Source organism: Microcebus murinus, chromosome 15 (genome assembly GCF_040939455.1).
Source record: "Microcebus murinus isolate Inina chromosome 15, M.murinus_Inina_mat1.0, whole genome shotgun sequence".
In the NCBI taxonomy this organism is placed as follows: Eukaryota; Metazoa; Chordata; class Mammalia; order Primates; family Cheirogaleidae; genus Microcebus; species Microcebus murinus.
In genome coordinates, this window is record NC_134118.1 from 39,938,723 (window position 1) to 39,957,929 (window position 19,207).

Sequence of the window (19,207 nt, forward strand, 5' to 3'; positions counted from 1 at the left end):
ATTCCATTTTAGAAAATATATGTGTGATGTTTGGTGTTTATGTATACTTCAGTGGCTATCACAGGGGTGTTGACAATCATGTGTCTCCACTTCCACCATTGGTAGAGCAGGAATAATCACCCATCTTTGAGGGTTCGGTGTGAGCAACTTTCTCGAACGCTATTGCTGTTATGCAACAGGTGAGTGGCAAATTGTTAAAAATGGAACCCAGGACTCTGACTCTCAATCTATGACAGAGAACATTGAACACATGTTAATTTACCACTTAATTTACCACTTAAAACACATGTTGCTTTACCACTTAAAGCATCTATTATAGTAATGCTGTAACAAGGTGATTTAGCAATGCCATTGGGAGATCTCTAATATTTTATTTATTATATTTTTATATTTCTTATATTCTTATTTCTATAATCCTTATGATACATTAAAAACTTTCAACTTGTTAAATCAAATATATGTTCTGTTTAATTCTATGTTTTAAGGTCATTCTTTATAGGTCTGTTTCTAGATATAATTATATGTGGAAATTCAGTAACTGTTATACAAAATGTTAAGTACATCTAAAACATAAAAAGAACTGTATTACAAATTTGCCATTTTTTAATCTTCTAAATGTTTTGAGGGTGTCATTTTTTATTTTCCATTCATACTTTAAGTCAAGTCAGTCTTAGGTGACCCATTATCTTGAGATTATAGGAAAGAACTAACCATCCTAATCACTGTGGTAAGAAAACATAAAAGTGACATTTCCTAAATCTGACAAAGATGCAAACAAAATCTGTAGGAAATACTTCATGCATTTCCTATATGTCTTTTTTGCATGATATGAATTTTATAGACCCACTATACTATGTCAGGTAAAATATTCATTATTTAGATCAAGTAAATTAAGACCTCAATATCATATATGATTTGTTCCAAGAAATTATTCCTGTGACTAAGAAAATAATTCCCAGCTCTCAAGCCAGACACCCAGCTTCATCCATTACATGAAACCTCATAGCTTCTAAGCATCCCCTGGAACATTTAGGTCATGAGGTCAATCTCTGTCTTGTTCACAGTGATTTAAGGTTATTAGCAACTAATGATTATTTGTGTTGAACAAGAGTCCAGTCATGCCATAAGCTGTCGTAGTTGGTACTAATTAACAGCCTTGGTAGCAGCAGCGAGTTCAGAAATTGAATAACCCTACCAAGCACTGTCTCAGTAGGATGTTGCCTTTCCCAGTCTACCTGTTCTGGGAAGGGAGCTCTATGTCCCGGAAGACCAGCCGCCATGAAACTGCATGCAGTACACCTCCAGTCTACAAGATGAGGACAAATTTAAAAGTACATGAGAGAAGAGAAAGGTTGTTGCTTCTAATATTCAAAAGTATGATTCAAGGAAGTATTATCCAAGAATAATTGAAGGCTTGGTTTAATCAAAAGCAGATTAAATATGTCACTGGAAATCCAGCTCCAATATCCAGTTATTAATAGGCAGTGCCAGCAATAATAATAATGTACCTTGATGTTTACAGTAGGGGCATGCCCTTAGGTGAATCAATGAGTAAAGATGAAAGTCCCTGTATAAATTAGAAGTGCTAACATTTTCATGAATAATAAATAATTGATTCCTATGACTCTATAGAAAAAACAATTTACCTGAAGAATTTTATCTCTTATTCCAATATATAACTCTTCTTGACATTTTGTTCTGATATTCAAAATCATGTCAGAGCAAATGAACTATTATAGGAGAAGTTGTATTACTTTTTACCCGTTGATATAAGCAAAACATATTGCTTTTGATTTTTATGAATAGGTAATTTTGTTTTTCATAAATACATAATGAACTCGGGTTTGTTTTTTTTTTTTTTCCGTGAATGGAAAGGGGCTTTTGAATACATAAGATATAGCTACAAGGATGCCAATCTCTTTTTGTTTATATCTGTTCAGCCAACACATTTGAAATGTTCTGAAACTGTTTTTTTCTTTTTACATGTAACAAAGTCTGTCACCAGCACAATGTTGGCAAGATTTATAACTGACCCACCCTTTCTATTATAAGTCTTCAACCTCAACCCAAACAGCAATAAAAAGTTTGTGGTTAATATCAGATTTGAGGCACTTTTGTAGAAACCTATTGCATTTAGTAGCAGTATCCTTTCTTGCCCCTGCAATTACACTGGTTTAATCAAATAGGAAAAGGGAGAATATAAACAGCTACATCATTTTAGACCTTTTCTTAGCTCACTGATATGAAAGTAGAAATGGCATTTCAGCTGCATCCTCTCAAGTGGAGAAGTGCTTACAAATCTATGACATTGAGGATGTTTTGGGGGGTGGGTAGGGGGAGAATGGTTTATTCAAGAAGTTTCTCCATCTGGCCATTCGGCTCTTACTCCATCCCATCAAACTAAGAAAAGTTCATTCAGGTAGTAAAATATTTCAGGATGGAATGTAATAGACTATACAGACTTGGTCATTTTGAAGATCAAAAAGTAAAATAAGCAAGGAGGTGGTAAACACCAACTTGGTGGTCCAATGATTCACTTATAATCTTATTTTGTTATAGTTGAATATTCTTTATTGAGAATTTGTAATAAGTAACTTGTTGGTCTAAGTGGGATTTGGCTGAATTCAGTACAATATAAGGAATGAAAGCAGCCAACCCATTTTCTCCACTGAAGTTCAGTTAGGTGAATCGAGTTTGACTTTTTTAGTATGTGTGTAGAAACGGCAGGGTTATAGATAATGACTTCTAAATTAGCACTGCCCATAGGCAGAAAAATAATCTTTGGAAATTTAGATTGATGGACCTATGATTTAGCCACTCATCAATTAAAAAAACTTACATTGAATATTTAGTGGGTGCCAAGTAGTATGCTTAATGCTGGGAAGACTCAAATGGAAAGACCCTAATACTCTGGAGGTACTAAGTTTAGAGGAAGAGATGGTCACCTAGACAATTACCAGTCAGTAGGATTCTTGCTATGATAGAAATCTGAGTAATTAATCAACTGGTATTTGCTACAACTGGAATTTATATTAAAATGCCTAGCATAGTACCCACAGAAGATGTTTAATAAGTTTATTAGTCCTTAAATATTTTAAAGAGATCTCTTCTAGTTACCTCTTTTATGTTTTCATGTAACTACTAGCATACATGGCATTCAGAGTTATCTGCTGCACAAACTATTATTTGGTCAACCTTCACGTCTGCTAAATCCAATGCAATATCTATTGCCTTGTACATATGGGTATTTGGAGACTGCACAGCTATCCATGCAAGGCACAGCATCACTTAAAGCTGTTGGCCTCATGGGCACCATGATCCTGAAGCCCTTAGAAAGGCTAAAGAAACATAAATATTAATAAGATCAACCCATCACAAAACAATACATAGGACTCACATAGAAACATACATTCTCTGAAGTATGGATAGCACTCAATTTACAGATTATTTGGAGGATTAAAACGCAATCTAGTGTTGTCTAAATTGTGAGTGCTCTATAAGTATTAAATAAATGAGTGGATCACTGGCACTCTATACAAAATAGAGTGGCACTGCCAAAGACACCAGGTTTAGGAAGAAAAATGAACAAGTTCTTTAGGCTTTAAATTCCAGGTCATATGTTATGGAAGATTAAGTTCAAAGTGTGGCAAGAAAATTGACTCTATGTCATTCCTTGTGTATAAGTCAAGGTTTAACAGGTATACGCTATGAGTTACAGATAACTGACTATTCAACTCCTGAACAAATTTGTCATCTGATTTTTCTCTAACAGTCATGGATACAAGCATGAAGCCAAACGAAGACAGTATTCGTAACTACCCTCTAAAAGTGCTGAACTCAGACTAGAATCAACCCAGAAGACAACCAGGTCAGAATTCTTAAAAATTAGAGTCTTCTTTTTGAAAAGAACATGCTATTTTGTAGCCAGAACCAGTCAGCTAACATGGCCAGTTATCGCTAGAGCTTGTTTTACCATCTCTAGCTACTTTTGAATATTCAGATACAAATGGTCTTATTCTTGTTCTAATTTGGTAGTTATCTTTATAAATGTGCCAGAGGTTTATTTGACTGGGCATATCATTTAAATGCAAAATAATGGTGCCATCCTGGCAAACACCTTATTAAAAGAAAGATGGGTATTATCACATGCTTTTGAAGAGAATAAAGACTTTTTTCCTCCCATAGGAATTCTTTCTGTGGGTTCCAATTATGTTGAGAAGTTGTTTACAATTCAGTCTTTTTCAGAAATATTAGTATTTCACTCCAGTGTAAGATATGCCCTTCAGATCTTTGGAGTAAAAAAAATAATAATAAGTACTCACATAGAAAATTATAAATTCTGCAACCTCCACAGAGAGACTGAATCCCTTAGTAGTTAATTCAACTTACTAATTATAGCAGAAAGTCACTCAGAACTTTTTTTTTTTTTTTTTTTTTGAGACAGTGTCTTGCTCTGTGTCTCAGGCTGAGTGTAGTGGTGTCATCATAGCTCACTGCAGCCTCAAAGTCCTGGGCTCAAGGGATCCTCCTGCCTCAGCCTCAGGAGTAGCTGGGACTACAGTGCGCCACTATACCTGACTACTTTTTTTCTACTTTGGGTAGAGCCAGGATCTCACTCTTGCTCAGGCTGGTCTCCAACTCTGACCTCAAATGATCTCCCACCTCGGCCTCCCAGAGTGCTACGATTACTGCCCAGCCATGAGCCACCACACCAGCCTAAGAGCTCTTTCTGAATATCAAACCTAGAAAGTTTTAAACAATGGAATAAATACCATGACCAAAGTATGAAATGGACCCAGAGGAGAGTGGTTTACAGAGTCCCACAGAAAATCAGAAAACCCCTTTCAGGCTCAAAGTATGCAGCCATATTCTACTCAGTCAGTTGGGCCCCCACCTCCACCCCAAGCATGTGCCGACCATGTGTGATTGGGGTACTCTGATGTAGTTTTGCTTCTCTGATGACAATCCTCTGTCCTCAAGGACAGTGGGGCTTTTGTTGGTGTTTTGTTCCATAATTATATAATTCATTTTCTCATTCATTTACCAGCGTTGATCAGTATCCCCTGGATACAGTATTTTGCTGAGATCTGTTTTAACATACTACGGCCATCTGTCTTCTCTTGTAAAACCCGAGAGATTAGGGATACTGACTCTAAGGCTATGCTCCTTCACTCCAAAAAGCAAGCTTGTCAACTTGCCACGGTCTTGGATCAAAGTGAAAGACTTCTTTGGCGTGTTCAACCAATGCAACTCTCCCTCTAAGTAAAAAAAAAAAAAAAAGAAAAGAAAGAAAGAATTCAAATTACTCATGAAAATTAAAAAATCATATATTTTATCTAGACTTTCTGAATTAAGGTCATATGATTGTTCTGAACATTGTTCCCAAATGTTATATATGTTTCTATTGCTTATTTTCCACTTTTTAAATTTGTAACTTATCTCCACATTCTCTTGATTGATTTTCATAATATATTTTATCAGCCTTTTTAAAGAACCATTTCTCATTTTTCAAATTACGTCTTTTTTGTTGTTACTGCTTTTGCTGTTTTTCATTTTACTTATTTCTTCCCTTATCTTTATTGCTTCCTTTTTTTGTTGTTTTTCGGGGAAGGATTATGTTGACATTGATTTTCAAGCTGCTTCAGTTGAATATTTAGTCTGTTGGCTTTCATTTTTTTGTTTGCTTTTTGATAAATATATCTAACATCAGGAATGTTACTTTTGGTAATGATTTAGCTACATCCCACAAATCTTGATATGTGCTGTTTTCATATCTATATATACTTCATATACTTCTTCATATACTTCTTTATACTTCATAATTTTTCATATGATTTCTCCTTGACTCAAGAATTATATAATGACATGTTTATGGTTTCACATATATAAAACTTTTAGCTATCTTTTTGTTATCAATTTCAAAATTTAATTTTCTCAAAGTATGTAGAATATGTGGTATTAATTCTCTGGAATACATTGAGCTTAGTTTTTGGATTAGTGCCTGGTCATTTTTTGTGAATCTGTCACATGTGCTCAAAAACAATGTATTGGGTGTTTGTTGGTGAAAAATTATATGTGCAAATAGAAATTCACATATTTTATGATTCTATTATTCCAATTTCCATGCGTTTTGTTTTTTTTTTCTTTCTGGGTATATCAGCTGAAATCTCCAAATACAATTATTAATGTAATCATCTCTTTATCTGTAATTTTGCTGATTTATATATTTTGAGGGTATATTAATAAGTAGATATATCCTCATTATCATTTTATCTTTTACTTGTATATAAGACCCCTCTTGCCTCTTGCTTCCTTTTACATGTTAATCCTTAAATTGTATTTGTAATTTCCAAAATTGCTACCCAACTTTCTTTTTATTCCTGCTTGCCTTTATATTTCTTAAAATTCAAACTTTTGTATACTATTGTTTTAAATTTTTCTTTTTCTTTTTTTTTTTTTTGTTGCTTATTTTTAGGCAATGTAATGCTAGATCTTGGTTTGTTTTTACAAATCAATCTGAATCTTTGTTTTTGAATGATCAGTCTAACTTATGTATACTTATTGTAATTACTCTTACATTAGGCCTTATTTTATATTGTGCCATTTTATTTTATATTTTATTTTACAATAATTTTATTTCTTTTCCTTTTCTATGTTATTACTTTCCATTAGATAAATAAAATTTTCTTAAGCTACTTTAATACTTATACAACCTATTTTTATTCTTCTGATGAGCATCCATTACATAAAACTCATGAAGTCCACTCTCCAAGAGTTCTACTAACGTTTATAAATAAATGCCTATATCTTAGCCATGAAAAAGATAAAATATGCTACAAGCTCATACCTCCCTCTGATTTATCCCCCATAACATACTCACATTTTTGTTGCCATATCTAGACTTTTTTATTTTTAGATTGTTGTAGCTATATATTTTTTGCATTGCTTATTTTTATAACAATGAACCATTATTTTCAATATCTCATAACTTCCAGATTCACTTCCCATCTTGTTAGGGTATACTGAGTTCTTTTAAAAATTGTCCCTATAAAGTGAACAACCTAAAACCTTATATGTCTAATGATATGTTTATTCTATATTAATATTTATGTAATAGTTTATTTGGCTTTAGAAGTGTGATATTCAAAATTCTTTTCCTTCAAGGTATTGCTCAATTGTCTTCCTGTTTTTAATATTCCTATTGAGAAGTCTGATGTCAATATGATTCTTATTACTTTGTAAGTGATCTGCTGTGTTTACCTGGAAAATTTTAGAATTTTTTGTGTGTGTCTTATGGCATAAAAGCTTACTATAATGTGTGTGTGTTACAGCAATGTCTCTCATCTATTTTGCTTAGTATTCTCCATACTCTTTTTGTCTGAAGTCTTACAACTTGTTTTATTTTATTTAATGATGGTCATTATTTTCCAAATATTTTCTTCATTTTATTTATTCTTTCTTCCTTCTGATAAATGTTAACACTTTATCTCCCGTATCTGTTAACTTTTCTCTCATTCAACTATCTCTTTATTCTTCATTCATGCTTTAAATTTCTACCCAAAATTAATTTATTATTTGTTTATATCCATTCTGTTATTCAAACCATTTTTGGTGTGACGTTGACAATTAAATATTTCATACCAAATACTCCATTTGTTTCTTTCATGTAACTCTTCTTTCTGCATCTAGTATTCTTCCTTATCCCTATCAGGATGTTTCTTATGTTTATTTTTTATGTTCTGTTATTTTTATTTCTTCTGTTATAGGTGGTTCTGTGTATTGCCTTTTTTAAAAAAAATAATGCTTGCTCTCCATAGAAGCCTCATTATTTTTTCCTACTTACTTATCTCTTGCTCCATTAGGAAAACCAGATATCCTGGCTAATATAATAGGCAACAACTATTTAAACAAAATCACCAGAAAAAAATTGACTCTCTCCATTTCCCTTGAAAATTTAACAGGTGCTCACAGCATGACGAATGTTTGAAACGAGTAAGCTATTCTCATGCCCATGAACTTCTGCTCCCACCAACGGAGTACAACTACCAAAATTAGTTTGCTTTGCACCCAAACCTATTTATGTCCATTAGTATTGTTATTGGACATAATTGAGTTCAATATTTTGTAAACTGATAAAGCACAAATGATAAGGAAAAAGCTTATTCCTATGAAAAGAAGTTTTGGGGGAAAAAAAATGATGAGTTTTTTGAAAAACAATTCAGCCAAAAAAAAATATAGACCATCTAACTGTTTTTAATAATGAAGAAACATGACAAAAATCTACAAGGGGTCTCTTTCAGATTGATTCTCAAATGTTTTACAATTTTAACTTCAATATAAATAGTCAAAAAAGAACATGACAGATACGTACAGGAGGGTGATTTATGCAAGAAAGATAGTAGCACTTTAATCTAGAGACCCATAGTCAAAGGAAATTTGACTATCAATAGATTGATGTCTTATATCAATAGATTGGTCTTATAACAATAGATTGATATATATTTAATTAATAGTATACTTGAAGTACCCATGTACATTTTTATGATTCCTTTCTTTATGCGACTTATTAAAATTAACTGAATAACTGCTGTAGCATTTCTTGCAGTTGCCACACTGTAGGGGCTGGCAGGGGGCACAGAGTTGATGCTCAGCAGACCCCACCCAGTGCAGCCTGTACTGCCACTCCTCACCTGCCTGGTCCCCAGCCCTATCATGACCACGATGCTGCCCTAGGCCTGGCTGGCACAGCAACCCTCTGTCCCACACTTGGAACGAGGCAGGAAAAGACTTGCTCGGGGAACAGGAAAAAGCACAAGCTGAGAGTTCTTTCACAGCCACCACACTTCTAGGGCCCTAGTACCTCTCCCACCGGGCCCACATCTGCCACCTGTATAGCAGAACCCAACCATCTTCTGCCTCCTCATGCAGTTCTTGAGGTTTTTGTTTTTGTGTCTGAGGACAGCTCTAAGATCCAGAAATCTCCCTATATCTTCTCTAGCATTTTTGGGTTCATCTGGAAGAAGGATCCAAGAGCCTGTGCTGGTTTACCTTTTTACCTAATCATGTAACACTTGTTTAGTTAAAACACAAAAAAAGCCTAGGTAATTAAAAAAAAAAAAGACATTCTCCACCTGCTAGTTTTTGGACATCCATAGATATTTTAGAAGTTTTCTGAGGGTTGAAAAAGCTCAACACTACATTTCTTGAGCCCGCGTTATACATAAATCAATTTACTAGGAAGAATTTTTCACATTTTGAAACAGATCTTTATTATTCCTAGTGACCACTCCATCCCACCTGCCTCCTCACCAAGCCCAGGGGACTTTGCTCATTCTATCCCATCAGTCTGCACCTCTTTATAGCCAACCTGTTGTACCACATAGAACTGGCAATGCTTCCATGTAACTTGCCACCAGTTTTGAACTTTTAGAGTGACTCTGATGACAAGAAGGTCAAAGACTGCCCAGGAAAAGATATTTTCACAGAGAACTTTAGTGTAGACTTTTTGCTTTGCTGAACTACTATGACAAATGTTGCAAGATGGAGAGATATCAGTAATTTCTCTGCAGACAAAGCACTTGCACCTAATGAGGTGTTACTGAACTTGATATCTTTCTGCTTTGAAAATCCTATACCTTTATCAGCACTTCCTTCCAGTGAGATCAGATGTTCTAACAAATCAACTTTTAAATGCAGAATTCAGGCCAGGCGCGGTGGCTCACGCCTGTAATCCTAGCTCTTGGGAGGCCGAGGCGGGCGGATTGCTCGATGTCAGGAGTTCAAAACCAGCCTGAGCAAGAGCGAGACCCCGTCTCTACTATAAATAGAAAAGAAATTAATTGGCCAACTGATATATATATAAAAAATTAGCCGGGCATGGTGGCTCATGCCTGTAGTCCCAGCTACTCGGGAGGCTGAGGCAGAAGGATCGCTCGAGCCCAGGAGTTTGAGGTTGCTGTGAGCTAGGCTGACGCCACGGCACTCACTCTAGCCTGGACAACAAAGCGAGACTCTGTCTCAAAAAAAAATAAATAAATAAATAAATGCAGAATTCAGTTACATTATAAAATGTAAATTATAAACATTGTCTTCTACATTTATATAGGATACTAAACTCTTCATAATCACCAATACTAACATACTAGATTCAGGATATTTCCAAATAGTCATATCAGGATAATTAGTCATTTGGGAAGAACTCCTCAAAGTAATAAAAGAGGAATCAATTTATTATTTTATACACAGTTTGTGAAAGCACCAAGAAGTCAGATTCTCTTGTATCTTTTCAAATAAGTTTACAGGTTAAAATAAAATTTAATAGAGATACTAATTTGGACTTTCTCGTATGGAACTTCTGGGGGCTTCCACAGAGTCTAGCCAAATATTTTACAAATAGCAAAATACCAATAAATAAATGCTTGTTGAGAAAAGCTGAATGTATTAACCTAGCAGATGAATTACTAGATAGTGGAAATTTTGCCACCCTTCACAATTTGACTTTTTTTCATACTCCCTAGTTTACATACATCAAAAATTAGCTTCAGACCACCAAAGAAGATTGTCGGTTGTTATTTAGTAGTTTGATAGTTAATCTGTTCTTTTTTTTTCCAGACTGAATGGTAGGAAATGTAGGAAGAAATAACACCTGTGAACTCTGGGTGCTATGATGTAGAAAGCTGTGGGATAGTTATCCAACCCCAAACATGCCCACACTCAACATTAAAATCTTGGATTCCTCTCCCCCTCTGAATTAAATCCAAATTCACAATCCTTTTCATTAATTTGAAAAACATTTCAGTCTCTACCATGTGTCAGGCACTCTGATTTCTTGATAATTAAGACATGAATATATTAATAACACCATCCAACATGAATGTTCAGGATGAGGTGGGGGAAAATTGCTTATCAGAGAGGAAACCTACAGTCCTAGTGCAGGGCCAGCCTCACTGCCAACTACAGGGAAACTCAAATCCTAATACATTTCTAGAAGCCCCAAGAGATATGATAGCTACAGCAGCACTTCTGGGGCCATCCGTTTTCCACAGGGCCCATTTGGTAGATTGATTCTGCATCTATCAATGCTGAAGGAATAATATTGCAAACATATTTTTCTCCCTACTTTGAATCAAGTGTGTCTACAAAACACCAGTGACTCAGCCACGGTGATAGATGGCTTAAGTCCAAAAATTCATCTATATGTCCAAAAGGACATCTATCTGATAGTGCTTTATATGATAGTTGTCTTATAACCTCAAAATAACTGAAAATCTAGACTATGGTGGCACACCCAGGACCTCTTGACAGTGACCCAACGTGTTCAAACACATTGGCCAAAAACAGCAACCCTAAACATCCTCATATCTTCTGCTGTTAGATAGACCCAGAAAGGTTCTTATCTACTTGTAGGTCTTTCCAGGGAGACTAATTTCATCACCTTCCTGTTTCACTCAGCTTGCAATAACAACAACCCTAAACATGCTGAAGGTAAGTAATATTGTCTTAGGTGCCCCTCAGCTTGCATGGCCATCCCCTACCCCATGCCCACCCTGCCCTACGCCACCGGTGAAAAGAGAACTATCACAGAAAGAAAATAAACATCTAAGATCTTTAGTCTGCTTCCAATTTTGTTCTTTCACAGAAGCCAATTAGAGTGAGAAGAGAACCATGGGTCACGAAATAAGGCACTTGGCAGGAATTAGGTGACTGATGTTCTATTTAAGCCAGATATGACCTTGAGCCAGGTATTTAACTCCTTTGGCCTCAGTTTTCTCGTATGTAAAATTAAGGGTTAGAGTAAATGATCGCTGAGTTCCCCTCCAGCTCTAAAATTCTAAGGTTTTAAGTAAGACACCGGTTATCTCTCTTATGAGATTCCCTGGCTATTAACACACTCATTTACTAAATGACATTTTAATTTTGGCCCCAAGTGTTTGAGATTTTTAACATGTTCAACAAATGGTACAATTCACTAGCTAAATGCTTTAGGTTTGATCATAAATTGCCAGAAGTCGGTTATAGCCCCGAGTCTGTGATGAGAAGACTGGGGGTTTATAATTGAAACAGACAGCACGGCTTCTGGAGTGCCACGGGGGAAAGGAATCTCTTCCAAAATGAAACAGGCATTACTAGGTTTCTCAGAAAAATATCCCAAGTCACAGTGGCCAGCCTATTAGGAACTCTGGTCACTCTTGCCAATTTTTCTAGCGACTGCTTTGTGTTATCATGGTCTAAAAAATAGGGGTGTGTTTCTTTTTTCTTTCTTTTTTTTTTTTTTTTTTAGCTCAGGGAAAACAAGATGCATTTGGTCATCAAAAGCAACCCTTTCAGAGAGAGCGATTCAGAGTGCAGTGGAAAGCAAACGCATGCCTGTTAAAGCCACAGTTATTCCCTCACTTGCCAGTCTCTGTTATTCCAGAAACAGCTGCTCCGAAGGTTGGCTGAGGTCTTGTTTAGAGAATCAATTAGCCAAAGAAGTTTGGGCCAGTGAAGAATGCCACTCAAGTATAGAAAGATTTGGAGAACACTTCTACTTTTGTGTTTCCTGCAAGAAAACACCCATATTCGGCACAACGGATACCCCGTGTAACTTCACAAAGAAATGGGTCAGTCTAAAATGGGTTTCATGGGTGACTTTGTCAGCAAAGAAGATGCTGACCAAACCCAAACTGGAGCCCTGGGATGAGCAAGAGTCCAAAGGGTCATAGGAATGCATCATGGACCTCAAGACAGGCTTTCATTTTCTCTCTGCTTACTTGAAAAGAATGAAATGTTTAAGAAAAAGCTCTAATGGCAGGACAGGCCTTTTCCTTCAACTAAGAAGTCATTTTGAAGCAATCGAGATCTTGTCTACACATGATACAAATATTCTTCCAAATGTCTCCTTGATGTGGTTAAATCACACTGAAAACATATATTTGAGTTTGAGGGAAAGAACAAGTGTCACTCCAGCGTTAAAAAAATTTACCGTTTTCTTCATCATCATTTTTATCATTCTCCTCCTTTATAGAAAACCAATAAAATACATTTCAATGTGTGTGACATGATTACGCTGGCAACTATGCAAAGAAAAGTTTGCAGATATTCACACATAATTTACAGATGACAACTAAGAGGCTATTCTGATAATTCAAGCAAGAAATGGTGAGAGACTGAGTGAAGTTTTGGTAGTAGGAATAAGTCCCATATGGTAATTACCAATTATTTAAAACAACATTTGATTTCTATGCTGCCTAGCTTCTTTTCTCAATAGGAACAGATGGCTCTAAATATATTTCATTTTTCAAGAATTAAACGAGTTTGAGAATATACTTCTTGTGGTAGCTAAAGTCACGTAACAGGGGAGATCATCAAAGATTAAATCTAAATAGAGAAGAGAAGACAAGAGAAGAGAACAGAAGAGAAGAGAAGAGAGAAAAAGAGAGAAAGGAAAGGGAGGAGAAAGGAGCGGGTGGGAGGGGGAGGAGACACACAATCACCAGACAAATAATTTGAATATAGTACTTAAAATTGTAGGTGCTTGGAATTTCTCAAAGAACCAAAAAAAAAAAAAAAAATTCCATGCTTCTTGGAATTTTCATTCTTAGTTTTAAATAAGCAAAATATATAGTATGTCAGGTGTTCATAAGAGCTCTGGAGAAAATTAAGGTAAGGAGTGTGGAGGTGATTGCAATGTCAGACATGACAGATACAGAAGTCTCTCTGAGCAGCTGGATTGATGGAAGGGAGAGAGTGCTGTCTGGACAAGGGGCTTCCAGGCAGAGAGCGCAGCAAGTGCAGTGACCCTGAGCATACAGCAAGCAAACTGGCATGGCCAGCGGGAGAAGAAAGAGTAGTAAGAAATGAGGTTGCCAGATCATCCGGGCTCTCACGAGCCAACATAAGGAGTTTGGCTTTTGCTCTGTGCATTGAGATGGCAATGGAAGATTTTTAGCCATGCAGCAATATTATCTGCCTCGCTTTTTAACACGGTCACTCTGCTGCATTGAGAAAAGAACTAGAGGAAGGCAGGAGTGAATCAGGGTGGCTATCGCTAGGAGACGATTGTCATAACCTGAGTGAGAGATCCTAGCAGCAGTGGAACTGGTGAGACATGGTTACATTCTGAAAATATTTTTAAGGTAGAGCCACTAGGGTTTGCTGAGAGATTGGATGGAGGATGTGAGAGAAGAGGTAAAGATGAGATTTTGGCCTAAGTCTGAGATAAGGAGGACTGTGTGAGAAACAAGATTGGAGTGAAAGCTCAGGGGACGTTTAGGAGAGGACTGAGGTCAGTCTGGGGACATTTTCGATATGCCTGTTAGCTATCCATTTAGAGGTGGTGAATGGGCAGCTGGAGCTAGAAGTCAGGGAAGAGGTGAGGCTAAGATGATGACTTTGAGAGTCATCAAGCTATCTAAGGTCATGAGACAAAGGAGATTGTCAAGAGTGTGAATGTAGACAGAGAAGAGAAGAAGTAAGGATTGAGCCCTGGGTACCCGGACATTGAGGTGCCTGAGGAATTGTGATGAGAAGCAAAACCCCCAGAAAGGAGAGCCAAAGGAGCATGCTGAAGAATGGGTCCTAAAAGCTAATCCAAGAACCTCAGGAAAGAGAGAGTGATCAATTCTGACAAACGCTAAGTCAGGTCAGATGAGACCTGAGATGTGTGACCCCTCGAGGTCACTTTTGATAGATGAGATTTGGTTTAGGCAAAAGATAGATTGGCAGTGGGGGTGGAGGGTGCAGGGGGTAGGGGTTTCCAGAGAGAATAGAGAAGAGAAATTAGATCCAAGTAGAATAGAAAATCTTTTCGAGGAGTTTTGTGCTAAAGGTTGACAACTGAAGGAAGAAATGAGATGAAGAATTTTATAGAATTTGCTCACATCCTTGGCAGAGTTCTTTCATGATCTCTGCAGTCTTTTTCTATAAGGAAACCATTCAGTCAGTTCCCTTGAATATTTCTGTTGATTTTCTGTTTCTCAGCATGAAATAACCAGACCAGTATGCAGTGCCCAGGCATGGACATGCCAGAGCTTATTTTATTAATAGATTTCTTCTATTTATTCTTCCTTTAAAAGATTAGGTAATGGTCAGGAACTCCAAATCTCATTTGGAGGATAAACAATGTCATAATTTTCTCTAATTTTAATGGGTCATTACTAAAAACTAAATGATGATCATTGTTTTTGATCCATGGAACAAAGACCAATTGAGCACTTGATTGAGGCACTATATAGGTGACACAAAGCTTTATTGGTCAGACATCTTTCCCTTAAGAAGTCTTTTCTTTATTAGTGAAGATAGGACATGTGTCTGTGTAAGTAGCCTATAAGTACCTACATTTTATCAAGATGAAAATTCTCAACAGTCAGGTTAATCTGATTTTGTTCTCATCACCAAACAGAGACCAGGAATGGCCAAGATATTTAACAAAGGCTTTGCAATTCCCTGGTCCTTTCTTCTTTTCTCATGTCAATATATCAAATGCCATAAAATGTTTTATAACATAAGGGATTTAGGGAGTAGTATATATTTAGATCTGAGTAATGCCCTGCAAGGGAGGAGTAGGATTGAGTGTTCATATTGACTAAGAGAGGAGATGCTAGCACAGGTGCCTGGGAGATCTCTGGCCAGAGGAGACAGTATTTATGCAAGTATACACGGAAACGCTGGAGTCCTTCCCAGGCTTTGTTTCCTAAAGCTCTATCTGTCTGCAAACCTTTCTGGGTATGAGAGTCCTACTTCTCATCACTGAGATAGAGTTCATGTAGTACAAGTTCTGCAGTGGTACCAGTCACATCCATAATCTGATATTTACTTAATTGCATAACATACATAAGTTGGAAATTACGGTGAGCTAATTTTCCAGCGAGGAATTGTGGCTTGGTTGTATCTGCAATACTGGGAAACAGCTGCAGAAGCCTAGGGGAGTTTCGCAAAGTCGAAACACTGCTCCCAATAATAGATCTTGCAAATGTCAACAATAGGGAAATTCTCTTATTGTGCATATCATAGAAAGTCCCTGTTCTGGGAAGAAACTGATCTATATGTCTCTATGGAAAAGCTGGAATATTCAGTAAGGCCACTACATTACCAGTGGCATGAAGTTTGGAATGAAACATAAACTTGCATTGTACAAAATTCGTTATTTTTAGAATTAATTATTAAACAATGGGGCAGAAATCTGCCTACTAAATCCTCTTCTCTATAGACTTGGCTTTCTTTAACTATTAATAGGAGTAGAATCTGTAGTAGACACTAAAAAGCTGCCTATCAGCTAAGACTTCAAAAGAGTGAGAAAAACTCATAATTTGGTTTAAATGATAATGGGTCCTAACAAATAGCAATCTCTGAGTAATGAGATTGTCTCTTTGCTTCAAGACCTCCCCCAAGGTCTCAAGATAATGACATCTATTCTTAAGTCACTTTACTTAACCATACTCCTTTACTGAAAGTTTCCTTTACTTAAAGCCAATGAATTGCAGATGATAACCACACCCACAAAATATTTCCATGGCAACACCTAATTAGTGTAGTGTAGGGTACTATTGCCGACCTGTATTTCACACATAAAACTAGCCATTACAGAAGGTTATACAAGGATTACAGGATTCTGTTGAAACCAATTCTTCATTTTTGTCTAGGCTATGTTGTCTCACTGGGAGTTTTGAAAAGAGGAGTACATAAAATAACAAGTCATGGATGAGAGGAAACTTTTTCTGTTTCTTATGTGCACAAACTCAGTACTTTCTAAGCCTCCCCCAGCATGACCCTTAAGGAGGAAATTCTTCATTCTTATTGTCTTCTCAGAAATAAATTACATTTAGAAAGGCTGAAGAAATCTGTTCAATCGTTTGGAGTGATAATAACATTCCAACAAGCAAAAATGTGTTTTTTTACCAGCATCAAAATTTGCCAGAATTTATGTGTATGCAAAAAATTAAAGGAGTTAGAATTTTAAAATTTCAAACTTGGCACATGTATTTCTCCAGTGAGGCATGTGGGTTTTGCAAGTTTGCTGGGGCAGGGATGTGGGGAGGAGGGATTCACTTAGGAATGAATGTTACCAATAAGAAAAGCCCTAAAGGTTCTGTTTAGGTCACCAGCATACAGAGACATAGCCCTACTCCTCCTTCTCCAACTGGTTTTCCAAGATCAAGCCCAAGCAACAGCAGAGGGGATAGTATATCATTCAGTATCCATCAATGGTGCATTCCTTTCCCAAATTCCTGCAAATGTCAAAGGCACCAGCCAAAGAGAGTCTAATCTTTTCTTTCTCTTTGTTTATCAGCTTCATATTATGGTCATAATTCTCTCTGAATTGATAATAACAATAGTAAGTTATAACTACTGAGCAATTATGTATCAGAAACTTTTCTCAACCCTTTATATTTTTATTTGTATAATCTTCTCAACAACTATGAGATAGGTACTATTATTTTCCCCTATTTTATAATTAGGAAAACTGAGGCACAGAGAAGGAAGATAGTGTGTTTCAGGTCACATGGTTACTTAAGTAAGTGGCCAAGCGAGGATTCAAACCCAAGCAATCTGGCTCCAGAGACCAGCTCTGAACCACGAGTCTAATTCCCTGGAACCCCAAGGAATGTACTTGATATTCAGGCACAAGCTAAAAAGTTGTTATTCTCAAAACCATTTGACTGTTAAAATAGCTTCCATTTTTTTTCACCAACAGAATTAAAATAGAAATCTCTGTAAGATATTAACACACCCCAAACTTTAAATTTCATAATGAAATCCACAGAAACTAAGGTGCCGAATGGACACGAGCTAATAATATCCACCAATCAGGCATGGGGCCAGCTTGTTTTCCGTTTGAGTTTTGAATGTGACAAACACAATTTATAATGTTTTAGTCCTTTATTTGAATTTCTGCCTGAGGGGAATTACCTGGATCGCCACTGGGTAAATAATTATCAGTTTCTTTATTCCAAAATGCTTTGAGACAAATAGGTAGGGTTTTTTTTTTCTAATCCATTAATTTTGATTGGTTTATGAAAAGCAATGGGATAAGTTTCTGTGAAAGAGAATTCATAATTTTTTTTTCAGTAAAATTCCACTTTCTTCAATATTTTGTCTCTAGATCAACAAAAAGAGCAGTGATAATATCTTTTCAGAGGCAAAATTGGTGTGGAATTTTTTCCTTTTAGCAGAACTTTAGACTCTGAAGAAGTATTTTGGTATGCTTATTTAAAGAACAGCTAGATTTCTTGCCAAATAGCTCTTCATGAAAGACATATGTAAATACAGCAGAGTAAACGAGATAATTCTATTTCATTTGAAAAACACTTTCTTAATTATGTGAACTTGTTTGAAAGAATATAAAATGCTCTGTATTTAGTTCTGTAAGAAGTTTGGCTGTGATATTTATGATGCAATCATAGCGAGGAGTTGAAAATTATATTAATATTGAATGCAAAACTATTTTCTTTTCTCTCTACTCATATTTTCAATAAAGGGAAATGCTAATTAAAAAATTGATTGCGAAAAATATCCTCTCTGGCACTAAGTACTGCCATTTAGCTTTATTTTATTTGTAATGTGTCAGAATTTACATTTGCAATGTTCTAGAAGCCAAACTATTATATGAAAAAGTTGAATTAAATATATTCTTTTATCAAAGGTGGTATTAAAATGCACAAAAGGCTAGCCTTATTTATATTTATATCATAAGGTAGTACATCAGAAAAATTTTGCCCCAAATTTGCAGTTTCCAACAACTATCTAATATTTTGTTTCTCATCATTCCAGATATGAAACCAGCATATGGAAGCAATTTCATATCAGCTATCTAGTTCAAGTCTTAAAACCCTGTGAAATAATTGAGAGATGATATTATCTACCTTTTACAAATAAGGAACTGAGAAACCAAATGACTAAGTGCCTTGCCCCAATCCTGCTGTTAATGAGTAAAATCCGTTCAAAGATATTAATTTCCTGTCTTCCAAAGCTAAGCTCTCCTCACTGCATGCCACCAACTCAGCCCTGATTTAAACACTCATCTTGCTAGTTAATTCCAGCCCCCATTGACCTTAACAAAAACATATAATAACCCAAATAATGTAAATAGCCAGTGCATGCTTACTAAAAATTCAGCTTATTTTGTCCTTGGAAACATTTTTATTATTTTTGTTCCACTAAAGTTAAAGTGATCATAGCCTGTGTAGAAAATTGTCGACATGAAATTACTAATGAAATCCCAAAATTG